This window comes from Artemia franciscana, chromosome 20 (genome assembly GCF_032884065.1).
Source record: "Artemia franciscana chromosome 20, ASM3288406v1, whole genome shotgun sequence".
Lineage (NCBI taxonomy): Eukaryota > Metazoa > Arthropoda > Branchiopoda > Anostraca > Artemiidae > Artemia > Artemia franciscana.
The window spans coordinates 3,535,070-3,541,069 of NC_088882.1; positions in this window are offsets into that span (position 1 = coordinate 3,535,070).

A 6,000-nucleotide genomic window follows, 5' to 3' on the forward strand; every position below is an offset into this window, starting at 1 on the left:
TCACAACCACCATGTCTCCAAAACATCCAATCCAAATTTGAAGATAGCCATTTTGTTAAACGTAATTAAAAGGTCCGATATCCTGGGGGCATATAAGGTACATATAGAAAGGGTGGTCGTGTAAATTTTGGAGGGGGTTCAGTGGGCAGTAATCAGAAGTTCTAGTGCATTTTTTGGACTCAGTGCAATCGGAAGGTGGATACCCACCTCGTGTTTTCCCGAAATGCATCTGATGGATATTTTGGAATGACCATTTGTTGTCGTAGAAACCTCGAGAACAGCTCATTCGATAGGAAATTTCAAGTCGGAAATGAAAAGAGTTAATGCTTTTTCAATAGTTGAAAGTGACTGTAGGGCAACTAGCCCCCCTCCCTCACCTACCATTTCCCCAAACACATCAAATCAAAATTTTGCGATAGCCTTTCTGCTCAATGTTATTGAAAGGTGCAGATATCATGTCTTTGAGGATGACAACTCCCCTCACACAGGGTTGGCAACTGATGACGTAAAAAAGAGTGCAAATCAAGGCCAAAAAAGAGTGCATGTTGTTAAAAAAGAGTGCAAGTCAAACAATTTGTGCGTGCGGCTGCCACCGCACAGCCCCTTTCACTGTTCTGAACACTCTTGTGTCATTTAAAAATAATACACAGTTATCCTTCGATCAATAAGCATTTATATAAAAGCATTTATTTAATTTATCAAATGTATTTAAAATAAAAATAGGAGGACTCCCTTCTTAAATAAACCTCCAAATAATGGGTTAGATAATGATTATCATTCTTAGATGTGAAAATCTAAGATTTTAAATTTTTAGGTGAAAACATTTTTAGGCACACAAAATAATTCTTCTTCTTCCTCTACTGGATTTTCTCCTTCTTTCCTTTTCTTGTAAATTTAAGTCCAATTTTTATATGAAATGAATATTTTCCCGGGACATTCCAAGATATTGGATAGCTCATTGTTTGGCCAATGTACTGCTTTGCTTTGAGTAGGCTAAATTTAAGTCCAATTTTTATATGAAATGAATATTTTCCCGGGACATTCCCAGCAATTGGATAGCTCATTGTTTGGCCAATGTACTGCTTTGCTTTGAGTTGGCTAAATTAAGTTTGTGAACATAAATGCATACAAATAAATGTGAATGAGACAAGAGTTCTGCGAAAGCGGTATTTATCTAATTTTGAGAAGAAGGTCTTTCTGGGTAGCTTATCCCAACAACACAGAACTGCAAATTTAAATTTAAATATAATGCTCTTCTTGAAATTTGCAATTTCAAGAAGTGCAAAATTGCAATTGCAATTTGCAATTTAATTGCTTGGATCTTTAACAGGACTATGGTTGACTTCATCAAATGTTTAGATAAAGTTTTCCTTCATTTTATCCAAATGCTTTGAAAGGAATATAAGAGTTCCAAGTAACTAGTCGTGGACTATGGCTGACTTCACTGAAGTCAAGTCAAGTACTGTACCCTAGCAGGAAAGTCAAAAATGGTAATTGAAACGTTTTTGAGGTTAACCCCCCCCCCCCCCATTGCACAGAGTGCGTTCCACCTTTAGACCATTTCGAATAAGATGTCTAGTTTATAAGTTTGATAGATTTTTCTCCCCTAATCATTCTCCAAAGTTTTCTCTTAATACCCTCAGCCTTTTCGGGTGAGGGTATTCTCAGCCCAGAATTTTCTGTTGTTTATTTTTCAGTGTTATTTGTTTAATAATACTGATTAATCATATTCTTCCCTAGCTTGGCTAAATTTTGTTATTTTCTGTCGTTTTCAGCATGTTTTTTGTGCTATTTTGTTTAATTACACTGATTAATCATTTTCATCTCTAGTTTGGCTAAGATTTCTTTCTTTGTCGCTTCCTTTTTCAGTTTTATTTTGTTTAATAACATAGATCAATCAAGTTCTTCCCTAGCTTGGCTAAATTTTGACCCGGCTCAATAGTAAACGAAACTCTAAAAAACGGAATTTCGATGCTGAAAGATATATCAAAATAATCAGATTTTTATGCTGATTTCAAATATATAAGTTTTATCAAATTTAGTCTTTGTCATCAAAAGTTACGAGCCTGAGAAAATTTGCCTTATCTTGGAAAATAGGAGGAAACACCCCCTAAAAGTCATAGGATCGTAACGAAAATCACACCATCGCATTCAGCGTATCAGAGAACCCTATAGAAAACATTTCAAGGTCCAATCTACAAAAACGTGGGATTTCGTATTTTTTGCCAGAAGACTAATCACGGGTGCGTGTTTATTTGTTTGTTTGTTTTTGTTTTTTTTTCTTTTCCCCAGGGGTCATCATATCGACCAAGTGGTCCTAGAGTGTTACAAGAGGGCTCATTCTAACGGAAATGAAAAGTTCTAGTGCCTTTTTTAAGTGACCGAAAAAATTGGAGGGCACCTAGGCCCCCTCCCACGCTCATTTTTTCCCAAAGTCAACGGATCAAAATTTTGAGATAGCCATTTTGTTCCGCATGGTCGAAAACCATAATAACTATGTCTTTGGGGATGGCTTACCCCCCACAGTCCCTGGAGGAGGGGCTGCAAGTTACTAACTTTGACCAATGTTTACTTACAGTAATGGTTATTGGGAAGTGTACCGACGTTTTCAGGGGGATTTTTTTGTTCGGGTTTGGGGTTCAGGAGATGGGGCTATATGGGAGGATCTTTCCTTGGAGGAATATTTCATAGGGAAAAGTAATTCAATGAAAAGGGCGCAGGATTTTCTAGCATTACTATTAAAAAAAAACAATGAAAATATAAACATGAAAAAGTTTTTTCAATTGAAAGTAAGGAGAAGCATTAAAACTTAAAACGAACAGCGATTATTACGCATATGATGGGTTCTAAAAATACTTTAGCATAAAGAGCGAGGTATTTGGAAGGAGATAAATACTTCGCTCTTTATGCTAAATTATTTTTAGTAATTTCAACTATTTATTCTACGGCCTTTCTGATTCAGGGGTCATTCTTAAAGAATTGGGACAAAACTTAAGATTTAGTGTGAAGAGCGAGGTATTAACGAGGGGACAAACTCCCTCATATATATAATCAAAAATATAAGAATATAAAAGTTTGTTACGTAAGTTAATTCTTAAGTTAAGTATATTTTTTACTAATAAAAACGTTCGTTAAAAATTAAAAGTTCTAGTTGCCTTTATAAGTAACCGAAAAAATTGGAGGGCAACTAGGCCTCCTTCCCCACCCCTTATTTCTCAAAATCGTCTGATCAAAACTAAGAGAAAGCCATTTAGCCAAAAAAAGAATTAATAGCAAATTTTATTTTAATAATTTATGTACGGAGAGCCAAAATCAGACATGCATTAATTCAAAAACTTTCAGAAATTAAATAAAAAAACAAGTTTTTTGAAATGAAAGTAAGGAGCGACATTAAAACTTAAAACGAACAGAAATTACTCCTTATATGAAAGGGACTTTTCCTCCTCGACACCCCGCTCCTTGCGCTAAAGTTTGACTCTTTCTCGCAACTCTACTTTTTAAAACAATAAAAAACTTTAGCGTAAAGAGCAGGGTGTCGAGGAGGAAAAGCCCCTTTCATGTAAGGAGTAATTTCTGTTCGTTTTAAGTTTTAATGTCGCTCCTTACTTTCATTTCAAAAAACTTGTTTTTTTATTTAATAGCCCTAGAAAGCGGGATTGAACCACACTTTTTGCAGAGCAGACTGTTTGAAATCGGTCAATCAGTCGGGTATAAAAAACAAACTGTAAGAAATTTCTCTGGAAAATGTCTAGCAAATCTTCCTTCGTTTTTCGGAACGCTCATACTTCAGAAACAAATTTGGCCACTTTCATCACTGTAGCTTCGAATATTCTAAGTTTGGTTTGCAGTCTTATCTTCCTATTTTTTCAAACTTTTTTCAACTGTGAAAAACACGCTGAACATTGCCTATTCTACATTTAACATCTTCTCTGATCCCACCGTCATTTCCAATAATACTACCAAGGTAAGTGAAGCTGTCCACTTGATCGATCTTTTTGTTTCCCATTGTCACTTTCTCATCTTGGTTTACTCCTAGCCTTGGCGACTTAATCTTCTTAACATTAATTTTCAAACTTATCCTAGCACCCTGAGCTCACAAAACCTCCAATAGTTCATTCAATTTTCTCACACTTTCATCTAGGATGCTTAAATCATTAGCAGAGTCTAATTCCATGAAAGTTTTCTTCCCCCTATTGATACCGTGTTCTCCCATTGACATTTCTGTGCTCCTTAAAACAATGTTCATGGGTGAAAAATCTACGAAAAATGGTGACAAACAGCTTACCCATGGGCTTCCACATACATTGCAGACAATTTATTTATGTCCAATTTTAAGCGGCAAAGAACAGCATTTAATTTGTTTTAATTGCCTAGGGCAAGGGCCTATGTCATGTCATGTTACGGTATGGGACTGGGATCTATAAAAAATGTCAAAACTATGCCAAGCATGCCGGAACTGTGGGGCACACATGGCGTTCCAAGATGTACACCAGGTGGCGGGAAGTTGACAACCCGTCTAATGGGTTTGGATTTTCGGTGATTCTGGAACTGTCTTTGGTTCATTTCACGAAAAGCACCAAATATACAAAAAAGCCCTATAATTTCAGTAAGATGGCAGGAATTGAAAAACTCTTTATCCAACATTTTCATCAAGACCAAATTTACAATCCTTTTTATACTGAGAAAGACAGTTGAGAAATTCAAGTTGTTACTTTAAATATTGCTTGACGTATCCTAAATATCTGAAAAAAGGTCCTTGGAGCAAACGAAAGATCCTTGACAACAATCAGAAGCCTCTAATGCATATTTCAGGTGTTCTTACTGCATCAATTCAACTTCATTTACTTATAACATATCTACAGCAACAAAAACACGAAATTAAAAATTCTATCCCAGTGGGTTCCATGACCCAAAAAAGGTAAAAAGAAAAAAAGTGAGGAAAAACGAAAAAACAACCTGGGGCCAGTTATCACTGTTAATCAGATCAAATCAGCAACCCAGAGGTCGTGCCCTTCCGCACTACGCGAAAAGAGAAGGCCCTCGAATTTTTTCATGATGGACAGACATACCTAAGCCTAATCCTAGTGGAAGAACCCGTGAGCTCGGCAAGCAATATTTGCGACCAGCTTGAAAGCTTACCGTATTTGGTATCAATAAATAAATAAAAAAAATAAGTCAACCTGAAGGTACCTGGTCTCATCGTTCTCTCAGCTGAACCCCCTGGCAAGAGAGTAGTATAGAAAATGGGGTCTCTACCTCACCTAGATCACCCCATTCAGTTTGCATCATTTTCAGTTCATTTTAAATCATTTTAACATCACATATTGCACATTTTGAACATCTTCCATCCCTACATTGAAATTTAAACAAGTCTTTGGACATCAAATTTGGTCTAGTTTGTATACTTTTTCGCAATTTGAACGCGGGCTCTACGCCCGAAATAGATCACCCTATCAACTTATCCCAATATTAATCGAGTTTACACAATTTTAAATGAAAATATTTTTACAATTTCCTATCCTGAGCTTTAAGATCAAAACAGGTCCTTTGAAATAAGAATTCGATGAATTTGTGAAACAAGAATCTAATTATATTCCATTTATACTGCACAACTGATAATATACAATAATTTAATTTGATTTAATATTCACTGGTTAGCTCGAAATCAGTTTTTAAATATTTTTATTATCTCTATTTTTTCTTTCAATAGCCTTTAAATCAAGTCTTTATCTAATTTTTTAAATTTGTTTTCAAGATCAGGTGCTTTAGAATTAAAACAGCAGATTGAAAAGATCAACCATTTCACCTTTAAAATCAATGCTGATACCGAGTTTATTTCCATATTTAGGTGTAACACATTTCATTCCATTCATCGTGTATTCCATTCCAATGACTAAATGTTCTTTCCTAATAGTTCGATTACGTTTATCTTTTATTTTGGTTTCACTTAGAAGTTTTTCCATTTATTAGTAAATAATTTTATTAAACAAATTTTTGAAT